Source organism: Tenrec ecaudatus, chromosome 8 (assembly GCF_050624435.1).
Source record: "Tenrec ecaudatus isolate mTenEca1 chromosome 8, mTenEca1.hap1, whole genome shotgun sequence".
NCBI lineage: Eukaryota > Metazoa > Chordata > Mammalia > Afrosoricida > Tenrecidae > Tenrec > Tenrec ecaudatus.
This window is the reverse complement of record NC_134537.1, coordinates 34,273,603-34,287,762: the sequence shown is the minus strand read 5'-3', so window position 1 is coordinate 34,287,762 and position 14,160 is coordinate 34,273,603. Positions and strand designations below refer to the sequence as shown.

At 43.9% G+C, this 14,160-nt stretch overlaps 1 pseudogene; it reads left to right on the top strand.

The window, feature by feature from the left end:
* Positions 1 to 5,043: 5,043 nt before the first annotated feature.
* Positions 5,044 to 9,374, top strand: LOC142454697 (NEDD4-binding protein 1 pseudogene; annotated as a pseudogene).
* The last annotated feature ends 4,786 nt before the right edge of the window (positions 9,375 to 14,160 follow it).

Here is a 14,160-nt window from a genome sequence, read left to right as displayed (position 1 = left end):
TAACCTACCCCTAGCCATATCCATAGCCTTAACCTAAGGCTTAGAACTAGGCCTCACCCTAACCCCAACTTTAACCCTAGTCCAACCCCTAAACCTAACCCTAAGTCTACTGCAAAGCCTAATCCTAAGCCTAATACTAATGTTAACCCGACCCTAACCGTAACCCTAACCTTAAGTCAAACACCAATCCTAACTCTAACCCTACGTCCAACACTAAACTTAACCCTAAACCTATCCCTAATCCTTCTTCTAACACCAAATCTAACCATAACCATAAACCTAACCCTATCCTTAATTCTAACCTGAACCTAAACCTAAACTTAAGTTTAACAGCAACCCTAACCCTTACCCTAAGTCTAAAACCAAACACAATCCAGTTATACACCAAGCCTAATCCTAACCCTAACCTGTCTAACCTTAAACCCTACCCTAACCCTAACCCTAACTTGAAGCCTAAGACCAACTCTAAACCTAACCCTAAATCTAACACCAACATTAACTCAAACACTTGCCTCTAAACCAAAGACTAACACCAACCTTAAACCGAAGCAACCCTAATACTAAGTCTAACTCTTATTCTAACTCTATCCCTAATCCCACATTGAATGCCAACCCTAACCCTAATCCTAACCTTAAGTCTAACTCTAACCCTAAGTCTAACGCCGATCCTAGCCCTAACCCTAACACCAACACTAACCCTGACCATAAATTTAACACCATACCTAACCCTAACCCAGACACTAACTTTTAAGTCAAACACAAACCCTAATCTTAAACCTAAGTCTAACACCAAATGGAGCCCAAACCATAACCTTAATCCTACCATAATTCTAACCCTAACCGTAATGCAAACCCTAACCATAAGTTTAACACCAAACCTAACCCTAACCCTAAATCTAACACCAACCCTAAATTTATCACTAACGCTAAACCTAATCTTAATTCTAACTCTAAGGCTATGTCTAACACCACACTACCACTAACCCTACCTTTAGCACTAATAAAAACCCTAAGTCTAACACCATGCCTAAGCCTAACTCTAACACCAACCATAACCTTAACCCAAACCCCAAACCTAACCCTAACACTAAACCTAACCCTAACACCAACCCTAATCCTCAGTGTAACACCAACGTTAACCTTAACAATAACCCTAACTCTAAGCCTAACTTTAAGTCTAACCCTAACCCTTACCTAACCCTAACTTTAAGCGTAATACCAACCCTAACCCTAAATTTGACATCTACCATAACCCTAACACTAAGTCTAACATCAACTTTAACCCTAACCCTAAGTCTAACACCAACCCTAGCATTAGCCCTAACGCTAAGTCTAACAGCAACCTTAACATTAACCCTAATCCTAAATCTAACACCAACCCTAAGGCTAACACCAACCCTACCTCTAAACCTAAATCTAACACTCACCCTCACCCTAAGCCTAACCCTAAGTCTAAAACCAACCTTAACACCAAATCTAATAGCAAGCCCAACCCTAGCCCTAACCCTAACCCTAAACCTAAACCTAAGTTAAACACCAACCATAACCCTACCCCAAACCCTAACACCAATCCTAACCCTAATTGTAACCCAAACCTAACTCTAACCCTAACCCTAAGTCTAACACCAACCCTAACCCTAACCATAAGTATAAAACCAAGCCAATCCTAACACTAACCCAAAACCTAAAACTAATCCTAACCATAAACCTGACTTTAACCTTACCCAAACCCTATCCTTAACTGAAGCCTAACATCAACCCTAACACTAACCCTAAATCTAATACCAACTGTAACCCTAACTGTAAGTCTAGCACCAAATATAACCCTAAGGAAACCTAATTCTAACACCAACCCTAACCCTAACCTAACTCTAACCCTAAATCTAACACAAACCTTAACCCTAATCCTAATCCTAACCCTAAAACTAAGTATAACTCCAACCATAACCCTATCCCTAACCCACAGTGTAACACCATACTTAATCCTAAATTCAATCCTTAGCCTACATCTAACACCAACTCTAAATGTAACCCTACACCCAACCCTAACACTAATTCTACTTCTAACCCTAAACCTAAACTTAAATCTAACTCTATCCTTACCTAACCCAAACCCTAACTTTATGCCTAACATAACCCTAATCTTAACCCTAAATCAAAGACCAACCATAACCCTAAACCTAAAATAACCCTAAACCTTACATCAACTCTAACCATACCTTAATCCTAACTCTAATCCTAACACTGTCTAACCCTAACCGTCACTGTAAGCCTAAACCTAACCTTAAGTCTAACTCAAACTCAAACCCTAACCTTAACCTCAAGCATAACCCTGAGTCTAACACCAACCCTAATCCGAAATTTAACCCTAATCCTAACCCTAAATTTAACCCTAAACCCACTTCAAACATCAATCCTAACCCTAAACCTAACCTTAACCCTGTCCCTAACTCTTACGCTAACCTTAAATTAACAGACTAACACTGGGTTAGTCTGGGTACTTTAGAGAAAAAAAAATCCACATAAACTCATATGTATAAGAGAGAGTTTTATACAAAGGGTAAGTGCAGATCAAGAAAACATCCCAAGCCCAGTGCTGCCCAAGCCCACAAGTCCAACATTAACCCATATGTCCGACAACAATCCACAAAGTCCTCCTTCGTCTCACAAAAGACAAGCAATGATGCTGACTGCAGGAGGAAAGCCAAATCAGTGAGTGTGTAAGCATCTCAGCACTGACAAGGGTCTCCACACAGCTGTTCCAGTACCCAAGACTGCATCAGGATAGGTCCATGTGGCTTCTCCTTGGGGATGTCTTGCAGGAAGTGAGCCTTGCCAACTGAAGCAGTGACTTGCTAAGGCAGCTGCACCCTGGTTTGACCATCACAAAGCAAGAGACCCGTGAACTAAAAAGAGGAGGCTCACCAAGCCATTTAGCCCTCTGCCCTTCAATTAACCCCACATGTGTTTATGGCCAGGTTGACACAATAAACTACCTCAAACACCAATCCTAGCCCTGGCCCTAAAACACCAACACTGCCCCTTATCCTGAATCTAACATCAACACTAACACTAAAACTAACTTTATGTCAAACACAAACCCTAATCCTAAAGCAAAGTTTAACACCAACCATAACCCTAAACCTAACACCAACCCTAAATATATCCCTAACTATAAACCTAAGCTTAACCTTAACTCTAATACTATGTCTAACAACACACCCTAAACTTACCCCTACCCCTTACCCTAAACTTAAGCCTAACACCATCCCTAACCCTAAGTCTAACACTAAGCTTAACCATAACCCTAATCCTATATCAACCATGAACCATAACCTTAACCCTAACATTAACACTAACCATAACTATAACTATGCTCCTACCCTAATTCTAACACCAGCCCCAACCCTAACACTAACACCAACCCTAATCCTCAGTCTAATACCAAGCCTAACCCTAACACCAACACTAACCCTAACCCTAACCTTAACTTTAAGCATAACACCAACCCTAACCCTATGCCTGACACTTACCCTAGCCCTAACCCTAATCCTAAATCTAACACCAACCCTAACCCTAAATGTTAGGAATCCTCAGGGGGCAATATCAACCTGAGAGCAAAGAGACTGCTGAAGGCACTCTTGCACTGAGAACCAGGATCCTGCAGGAGCCCTGTTTCCCTCAGGCGCTGGGCTAGAAGAGCCCTGATTCAGAATTTTAAGGAAACTCCGCCAAACTCACTGAAGTTCATTTTCTCCGGAAACATCAACGTCCCGAGTACAGTTTGTTCTGTGACACCAGAACTTCCACGATAGAGTGTGAGCCTGCGCGCTTCACCATTTTCCTTAGACTCGTGAATCTCCAGACTGTAAAGTGGAACTGAGAAAAATGAAACTGCTGGAAGCACCATTGAGCAGATGCTTGTTAAACTCAGGGAGGCAACTTTGTGGTGAAACACCTGAACTTCCACAACAAAAAAAACCTTTCCTGGGAATAAGGAAGGGATTTTCAGGAGCCACGTTGATCTGAGAAGAAAGCGACTGCTCCAGATATGCTTGCACTGAGACACAGCATGCTACAGGAGCTGCGCATCCCTCAGGCACTGGGCCAGAAGAGCTATGATTCAGAATTTTAAGGAAACTCCACCAAACTCACTGAAGTTCATTTTCTCCAGAAACATCAACATCCCTAGCACAGTTTGTTCTGTGACACCTGAACGTACATTTCTACGTACAACCGTACAGATGCACTGCTGTCCTCAGTCGCTGCAAGGGCCATGACTCAGCACATTAAGGAAACTACTGTGAAACAACTGCACTTCCATGACAAAGCGCTTTCATGAGACTCAGGAATTTCACAGGGCAATATTGTGCCTACAGAAAAGAAACTGCTGGTGGTATGTTTGAACTAAGAAACAACAGGAGCTCAGTTGACCTCAGGCCCTAGGAGTGCCAGGACTCAGCATTTTAAGGAAACTGCCAAACTCACTGAAGTTCAGTCTTCTGTGGAATCATCCGTCTCCCCAGTTCTGTGTGATCTGTGACAGCTGACCTCCCACGATAGAGGGAACCTGTAGAATTCACCGTTTGCCTTGGGCTCATGAACCTCCAGAGGATAAAGTGGAACCAAGAGACATGAAACGGCTGGAGGCACCATTGAGCAGAGGCTCATTATCCTCAGAGAGGCAACTTTGTGGTGGAACACCTGGACGTCCATGTCAAAAAGTTTTCTAGAGAATAAGGATTCTTCACAGAGCAATGTTGATCTGAGAGAAATTAAACGGGTGCGTGTATGGTTGTACTGAGAAGCATAAATGTCCGTAAATCCATGCAGTTGGGAAGCCCAAGTACCTCCATGATTCACTGTTATTCTTAGATCTATCAAGCCCCAGAAGTTAACATTGAAGTGAGAGAAATGACAGGGCTGGAGGCTCCAGTGAACACAGGCAGGTGAACCTGCAAGATCATGTGTCTCAGAACTACATTGACTCATGTAGCTTTATGTGTCCAAGGACCTGTGCTGCGCGGATATTCATGTCGCAGAATGACATCGCCCCATGGAGTTTCAACTGTCTCAGGCCAACTGTGCTACAAGGACTTTGACCAGTTTATCTTCTCTCAGAAACACATTGCCTCATGGAGAGTCATGGTCTCAGATGAAACAGTGAATCGCGCTGCTTCCTGGGTCTCTGAACTCCATAGGTTCATGAAGGTTCATGTCACAAAACCACTGTGCCTTCTGGAGGGTCATGTTGCTAGACAAAAGTGAACTTCTCGGGGTTTCACTGCGTTTCCATAAAATGGAGATTAAAGGAAATCGAGTTTCTGGGTTAATGTGCTCCTTGAGGTTGATATTTGCAAGTACAACAGCGCCTCCTGCAGTTAATTTCTTTTCCTTCAGAATTACTTTTTGCCTCTGAGAATCATGTGAAAACTGTGAATCCTGCAGATTTCTCAGTTCAAGCATGCCTCCTCCGGCGATTTCATTTCTCTCCAAACACTACTGGCCCCATGAACTTCGTGCGTCTCCTGAAAACTCTTTGCCATGGAGGTTCAGTTTTGATTTCTGCTTCTTTTTTTATTTTTATTTTCAGGAAAACGTGGCCTCTTTGAGGTTCACTTACCACTGTACAATGATGCAAAGAAATTCACTGGAGGAAGCGCAGTTGTTCTGGCAAATGTTAGGGTTAGGGTTTGTGTTGGACTGTTAGGGCTAGACTTAAAGTTAGGATTATGGTTAGCATTTGTGTTAGACGTAGGGTTAGAGTGAGATTTGGGGTTAGTGTTAGGGTTTGTGTTAGAATTCGAGTTTAGGGTTAAGGGTCCCGGTTAGGTTCAGGGTTAAGTTTAGGGTTATGGTTGAGGTTAGGGTTAGGGTGTCAGCACATCACTGAATCGAATTGATTCGTGTGTCTCCATTAATGGAGATTAATGGACATTCTTGAGCTTCCAGGGCTAATGTACTCCTGAGGCGGTCATTACAAGTACAACTGCGCCTCCAGAAGTTACTTTCTCTCTGGACAGCATTGCCTCATGGGAATCCGTGGGTCTATGGAAAACTGTGAACCCTGCAGGCTCCCAAGTGTCAGAAAAGAAAGTGCTCCAGGCACTTTTGCAGCGTGCTGCTGAAGCTCTGTGGTCCCCAGGCACCTCTGTGCCATGACTCACCATTGTAAGGACACTGTCAAACTCACTGAAGCTCAGTTTTCTCCAGAATCATCAACCTCCGTGAGATGTTTGTTCTGGGACACCAGAATTTCCATGATAGAAGGTGAACCTTCAAGATGCAGTTTTCCTTGGATCCATGAATCTCCAGATGAGAGTGCCGAATCCTAACCACTAGACCACCAGGGAGCGTAAATCTCCACATGCTTAAGTGTAACTCGGAGAAATGAAAAGGCTGGAAGCACCACTGAGCAGAGGCTCATTAACCTCAGACAGGTAACTTTGTGGTGAAACACCTGAACTTCCACCACAATAACTTCTCATGAAAATAAGGAATCTTGCGCCGAGGGCTGCGGCGAAGGGGTGGAGGGGCTCGCGGAGCCGCGGTGGCCCCGGCGATGGCGTAGTCGGGACTGAGGGCCGGTCGCGAGGACACCGGCGCGGGGCCAGGCGGCGGGCGAAGGCTGAGGGCACCTGACGGGCCCGGGGGCACCGGCACCGGCCCCTGGCGCCGCTGCGGGAGGCCGCACCCGCCTTGGCGGCCCGGGCGGTGCTGGAAGAGTTCACTGCGCCCGCCGAGAAAGTGGCGCTGCAGGAGCGGAGCCGCGGTCGCCTCGAGGGCCTGTTCGGCGTGACTCTGGCCGTGCTGGGCGCGCTGGGCGCCCAGGAGCCCCTGCCCGCACACATCTGGCTTCAGCTGCGCGGAGCGCAGGAGGCGGTGTACAGCGCCAGGGAATATATTAAAGGAATCTGTGAACCTGAATTGGAAGAGAACTTTACCCCAAAGCCATGCACTGCATTTTTGTTGGGGCCCAGAGCCTCTTTCTGAAGAGCCTGATTCAGGATACCTGTGGCGACCTCTGCATCCTGGACATGGGTCTTCTGGGCATCCGGGGAGCGCAGAGGCTGCTGTCATGTCTAGGAGTCACATTCAGCAGTTTGTAAAACTCTTCCAGAGTAATGAGAACCTACCCAGCAGCCAGAAAGAATCAGAGGTGAAAAAGGAGTTTAAACAATTTGTTGAAGCACAAGCAGACAATTACACGATGGGCTTGTTGATTTTGCCCACTTCCTTAAAAAAAGAACTTTTGACTCTCACACAAAGTGAAGGGAATCTCTTTGAAACTGGAGAAAATGATGTTATTGAAATAAGAGATTCTAAACAAGCAGAGTTTACACCGAATATTGCCACAGGGATGAATATTACCAGAGATGCAATAATTTTGCAGGATGATGCAAGAACTAAAGCTGGCACTCCAGTGTCTGAGCTCACACAAAAAATGGACACAGTCCTTTCTAGTTCACCAGATGGGCTTTTTGTTCCGGCAAATGGCCTGACCCCAGATGAAGAAGAGCTTTCCAAAGAGAGAATTTGTCACAAAAGGAGATCTTCTGATTCTGAAGAAAGAAATACCAAGAAGCCGTTTTCTTTGGAAAATGTTGAAAAGGGGGAACTTTTACATGACGGAAAGACAGCCGCCAGCTGTGTAATCATTGACCTGTCTGATTCTGATCCCGATTCTGCATATCCCAGTCCAGATACAAAGGACACTAGTGAGGAAATGGAGTACAACATCCTTGTAAACTTTTTTAAAACCATGGGCTATTCCCAAGGAATTGTTGAAAAGATCATTAGGGAATTCGGACCATCTACTGAACCATTATTGCACTTAGAAGAAATTGAAAAAGAAAATAAAAGGTTCCAAGAAGACAAAGAATTTTCATCTGATAACATGTATCCAGAGACCAATAAAACCAAAAATAAAGGCATGTGTAGTCATGTAAATGCACTTACTGTGGATTCCACTGCAAAAAAACACAGATTCAGACACAGAAAAACATGGCAGAAAAACTTTCTGTTACCATTTAAAGTAGTCAAAACCATGTGTCTCCAATTGCAAAATTAATACTTTTAGAACAGTGCCAGCAGAACAGAAACCAGAACTCTGGGGTACAAACCAGAACTACATGTGTAACACAGACCTGGAAACTGATGGCCTGTCATCCTCTGTTACTCCTTCAAGTCCCAAAGAAGCTGTCCATTTTGTTCCAAGGGGTGCTCCCCATCATCAGCCCAGACTCCCAGATTTTCCTGAAAATGGTTTGCAGCATCAAGCAGAACCCTTGCTCCCAAATAATATGAAATCCGCCTGTGAAAGCTGCTCAGGATGTGCTAACTCTCCTCAGTCTAAGCCTATTCACCCACCGCGCTCTCCACCCATTCGATTGCCCCTGTTACCACCTCCAGTTACTGACACAAGACTAGCAGGACCATCTGAGCATATTGATTCCTCGGTTACGGAAGTGCAAAGGTTTCAAGCTACTCTAAAAGTACCCTACAAGCTGGAATTAAAAAATGAACCAGGGAGAACAGATTTGAAGCACATTGTTATAGATGGAAGCAATGTTGCAATTACGCATGGTTTACAAAAGTTCTTTTCTTGTGGTGGAATCGCAATGGCTGTTGAATATTTTTGGAAGCTTGGCAACAGAAACATCACTGTATTTGTCCCTCAGCGGAGAACAAGGCGTGATCCTAATGTCACAGAACAACACTTCTTAACCCAGCTCCAGGAACTTGGAATATTATCTTTAACACCTGCACGGATGGTCTTTGGAGAAAGAATTGCTTCGCATGATGATACGTTCCTTCTACACTTAGCAGACAAAACTGGTGGCATAATTGTAACAAATGATAACTTCAGAGAATTTGTGACCGAGTCAGTCTCTTGGAGAGAAATTATTACAAAAAGGTTGCTTCAGTATCCTTTTGTGGGGGACATATTTATGGTTCCTGATGATCCCCTGGGAAGAAGTGGGCCTCGATTAGAAGAATCTCTTCAGGAAGATGTCTTCCTTAGAGGTTTGCAGCCCCTACTCAATGCCCTGCCTAATGTCGGCATGTTTGACCCCAGTTTCAGAGTCCCTGGAGCCCCAGCAGCCAGCACCAGCCACCAGCCTCCAGCCCGGATTCAAGGAGCCCTTCCAAGCCACCGGCTTCCTCAGCAGCCCCACTTCCCCCTCCTTCCAAATATACAACAGAATCTCTCCATGCCGACCCAGAGATCATCTGCAGAAACCAGCGAACGGAGGGAAGCCCTTCTGAAGATCTTCCCTGATTCTGAGCAAAGACTGAAAATCGACCACATGTTGGCGGCCCACCCGTACATGAAAGCCCTGAATGCACTCTCTGCCATGGCGTTGGATTGAAGGGGTGTGTGCTGGTCTTACGGAGTTAGCGCTCAGGGCTGAAGGGGCGACGCAGGCCACCGTCTGTCTATACCTGACGAGGAGCAGCATAATGTGAGGACACCCACTTCCTGTAAAGTGCTATTGAGGTTATAGAAAAACGACCACGTGTCAAAGAAACTGGGGTTTCCAAGCCAGCTGTTTTCTACACATAAATGATGCTGCTGTTACAGATTTACCATTTTCTGTAAAAGGAAAGTACATTTTCTGCCTGCTCAGAATTGTTTAATAGCAGTTTCTTCTCGAGTGTATTTTTATGTTTTTTAAACTATTTTCCTGAAAGCTGAAGACATTGACAAATGGGTAAGATTAGCCTTTCTAAATAAATTTTTTTTTAAAAAAACAAAAATCCCCGTGAGGCTATGCAGTAGCAAAGCACAAGAACCCTGCAAGATTCACCGATTTCCATGAACCAGTGGACCTATCGAATGTAATGCTGAACTCAGAAAATTGAAACCGCTGGATGTATGGCTGTACCGACTTGCATCCATTTCTGTCGTCAATGCAGACGGTAAAGTGGAACCACGGGGAATGAAACTGCTGGAAGCACATTGAACAGAGGCAGGTGAAACCCTGAGAGCCAACTTTGTGGTGAAACATCTGAACTTCCACAACAAAAAAAGTTTTTCATGAGAATAAGGAATCTTCACGGGGCAAGTTTCATCTGAGAGAAAAGAAACTTCTGGAGGCAAGCTTGAACTGAGAAATCTACAGGGTCCAAGGTTGACCCCTAGACACAAGAATCTCAAAGACATCATGTAATTCTGAAGGTAAAGAACTATCTTCAGGAGGCGCTGTTGTACTTTCAAACCTGCAGGATTCCTGTTTTTTTTCCCCTTAGACCACAAATCTGAGGCTATGTAATTCTGATGGAAAAGAAAGTAGCTGCAGGAGGCGCTGTTGTGCTTGCAAATATCAACCTCAAGGAGCACATTAACTCAGAAGCTCAAGATTTCCATTAATCTCCATTTTATGGAAATGCAGTGAAACCCTGAGAAGTTCACTTTTGTCTAGCAACATGACCCTCCAGAAGGCACAGTGGTTTTGTGACATGAACCTTCATGAACCTATGGAGTTCAGAGACCCAGGAAGCAGCGCGATTCACTGTTTCATCTGAGACCATGACTCTCCGTGAGGCCACGTGTTTCTGAGAGAAGAGAAACTGCTCATAGCCCTTACAGTTGGCCTGAGACAGCTGAAACTCCATGGGGCGATGCCATTCTGAGACACCTGAATATCCGCGCAGCACAGGTCCTTGTACACATGAGTCAATGTAGTTCTGAGACACATGATCTTGCAGGTTCACCTGCCTGTGTTCACTGGAGCCTCCAGCCCTGTCATTTCTCTCACTTCAATGATAACTTCTGGGGCTTCATAGATCTAAGAATAATAGTGAATCATGGAGGTAATTGGGCTTCCCAACTGCATGGACTTATGGATATTTATGTGTCTCAGTACAACCGTACACACACCTGTTTAATTTCTCTCAGATCAACATTGCCCTGTGAAGAATCCTTATTCTCTAGAAAACTTTTTGACGTGGACGTGCAGGTGTTTCACCACAAAGTTGCCTCTCTGAGAATAACAAGCCTCTGCTCAATGGTGTCTCCAGCCGTTTCATGTCTCTCGGTTCCACTTTATCCTCTGGAGGTCCATGAGTCCAAGGCAAACGGTGAATTCTACAGGTTCGCTCTATCGTGGGAGGTCAGCTGTCACAGATCACACTGAACTGGAGAGACGGATGATTCCAGATAAACCTGAACTTCAGTGAGTTTGGGAGTTTTCTTAAAATGCTGAGTCTTGGCACTTCTAGCGCCTGAGGTCAACTGAGCCCCTGCAGCATGTTTCTTAATTCAAACGGGCCACCAGCAGCTTCTTTTCTCTTAGCACACGATTGTCCGGGAAATTCCCGAGTCTCTTGAAAACTGTCATGGAAGTGCAGTTGTTTCATGGTAGTTTCCTTAATATGCTGAGGCATGGCCCTTGCGGCACCTGCGGATAACAGGGCATGGTGTAAGGTCGTACTTAGAAACGTACGTTCAGGTGTCACAGAACAAATTGTACTAGAGACATTGATGTTTCCGTACAAAAGTGAACTTCAGTGAGTTTGGCGGAGTTTCCTTAAAATTCTGAATCAGGGCTCTTCTAGTCCAGCGCCTGAGGGAAACAGGGCTCCTGCAGGATGCTGGTTCTCAGTGCAAGAGTGCCTTCAGCAGTCTCTGCTCTCAGGCTGACATTGCCCCCTGAGGATTCCTACTTCTCCTGAAGCCTTTCAGTTCCACTTTATCTTTCAGAGATTCAGGGGTCAATCATGGAGGTACCTGTGCTGTGCATCTGCATTGACTAACAGAAATTATGTTAATCAGCACAATTAGACTTAAGTAGAGGGTTAGCATTGGTGTTAAACTTAGCATTAGTGTTTGATTTAGGGTTAGGGATAGAGCTAGGATTAGGGTTAAGTTAAAGGTTAGGGTTAGGTTTGGTGTTAGACTTAGGGTTAGAGTTATGGTTAGGGCTGATGTTACACCTAACTATAGTGTTAGGGTTAGTGTTGGGTTACCGATTATGGTTAGGGTTTGGGTTACGGTTAGGATTTGTGTTAGGCTTAGGGTTGTGCGTTAGGGTTAGGGTTGGTTTTAGACGTATTGTTCAAACTTGGGTTGGTGTTGGATTTAAAGTTAGGGTTAGCATAAGGGTTAGGGTTAGGCTCCGTGTTAGACTGAGGATTAGGGTTGGTGTTAGAGTTAGGATTAGGGTTAAGGTAAAGGTTGGTGTTAGGATTAGGGTTAGGGCTAGGGTAGGTGTCACATTTAGGGTTAGGGTTGGTGTTATGCTTAAAATTAGGATTAGGTAAGGGTTAGGTTTAGATTTAAGGTTAGGATTAGGTTAGTGTTAGGCTTGTGTTTCAGGATTAGGGTTGGTGTTAGAGTTAGGGCTAGGGTTAGGGTTAGGGTTGGTGTTAGAATTTGGGTATGATTATGGTTAGGGTTAGGTTAGGGATAGTGTTTGGATTAGGGTTAGGGTTACGGTTATGGTTGATATTTGATTTAGGGTTAGGATTAGGGTTACAGTTAAGCTTGGTGTTATTAGGGTTAGGGATGGTGTTAGTCTTGGGTTTAGGGTTAGGGGTAGGCTTAGGGGTAAGTTTGATGTTAGACAACATTAGAGTTAGGGTTAAGGTTAGGTTTAGAGTTAGCAATATATTTCGTGTTGGTGTTAGATTTAGGATTAGTGTAGTTGTTAGACTAAAGGTTATGGTTAAGGTTATGGTTAGGTTAGGGTTAATGTTAGAGTTAGTGTTAGACTTAAGGTTAGGTTTGGGGTGAGGTTAGGGTTAGACAACGTTAGGATTAGAGTTAGGGTTATGGTTAGAGTTGGTGTTAGATGTAGGTAGGCTAAGGGTAAGGTTTAGGATTAAGTTTGGTGTTAGAATAAGGTTTAGGGAGAGGGTTAGGCTTAGAGTTATACTTAGTTTTAGGGTTAGGTTTAGGGTTAGGCTTGGTGTTAGACTTATGGTTAGGGTTATCGTTGGTACCAGATTTCTGGTTAGTGTTAGGGTTGGTGTTAGGTTTAAATTAGGGATAGGGTTTGGATACGGTTAATGATAGATTTAAATTCAAGATTATGGTTAGGATTAGCTTTAGGTTTGGTGTTAGTGTTAGAGTTAGGCTTAATGTTATATTTATGGTTAGGGTTGGTCTTAGACTTAGGGTTAGTGTTACAGTTAGGGCAGGGTTAAGGTTATCATTAGGGTTAGGATTAAGTTTTGTGGTAGACTTAGGTTTAGGTTTAGGGTTGGGGCTAGGGTTAGGGTTAGGGTTAGCACTGGCCTAGTTCCAAGGCTTAGGTAAGGCTATGGATATGGATAGACCTAGGCTTAGGGCTAGGGCTTAGGTTAGGTCTGGGTCTAACACAAAGCCTAAAACTAACCTTAAGACAAACCCTAACCCCAAGTCTAAGACAAACACTAACCCTAAACCAAAGCATAAGTCTAACACCAACCAGAACCCTAAACCTAACCCTAACACTAAAGTTAACCCTTACCTTAAGTTTAAAACCAACCCTAATCCGAACCATAATACTAACCCTAAATCTAACTCAAACCGTAACCCTAACCTTAACACTAACTATAACACCAGACCCAACCCTAACCCAACCACAAGTCTAACACCAAGTTTAACCCTAAACTTAAGTGCAGTACCAACCCTAAACCTAATTCAAACACCAAAACTCACCAACCATAAACCTAACCCTAACTCTAACCTTAACCTGAAAGTTAACACCAACCCCTACCATAACCCTAAGTCTAACACCAACACTAACCCTAAACTTAAACCTAACCAAAAAACTACCTTAACCCTAAGTCTAAACTGAACCCTAACCCAAAACCTAAGTCCAACACAAACTCTAATCCTAAAACTAATCATAAGCATAACACTAACCTTAAATCTAACACCTACCCTAACCCTAGCCCTAACTCTACCACCAAACCTAAAACTAACCTAACCATAAATCTAAGACCAAGCTTACCCCTAAGCCTAAGACTATCTCTAAACCTAACCCCAAACCTAACACTATGTCTAATACCAAACCTAACTCTAAACCTAACCCTACATCTAATACCAAACCCAACTCTAAACCTAACCATAAACCTAACCTAAACTCAACACTAACCTTGTCTACTCTAACTCTAACCCTAATGCTAACCCTAAGTTTAACACCAACTCTTATTCTAAACCTAAGTCTA